The sequence below is a fragment of the Cariama cristata genome, unplaced genomic scaffold (assembly GCF_000690535.1).
Source record: "Cariama cristata isolate BGI_N322 unplaced genomic scaffold, ASM69053v1 scaffold32768, whole genome shotgun sequence".
NCBI classification, from domain to species: Eukaryota; Metazoa; Chordata; class Aves; order Cariamiformes; family Cariamidae; genus Cariama; species Cariama cristata.
Genome location: NW_009633414.1, coordinates 35474 through 35836, shown reverse-complemented (window position 1 = coordinate 35836; position 363 = coordinate 35474).

Genomic DNA, 363 nt, shown 5'->3' with positions numbered 1-363 from the left:
ATAATTTCTTTTTGAATGAATATTTATATAACTATCTCATGTATACTTACAATAAACGTCAAGTATCATTCATTTTATTAGGTCATTCATATCAGTTTATATCCTTAGCTTTCAAACTACTGCATAACCATTCATGCAAAGAATCCTTAATGATTTGATTGCAATTGCAATTCATAACTGAAAAACAAAAAGATATTTTAATTTGCAGATTTAGCATTGTGTTGTTTTCTTTATGATGTTTATAACAGTAGTAAGAGAAAAATGACAGAACTGAGATCCTATGGTAACTGGTGCTATGATAATTAACCCTGGAGATGGTAGCGAATGCCAGTGTTTTTCATAATTTTTTCTTTTTCCTTACAG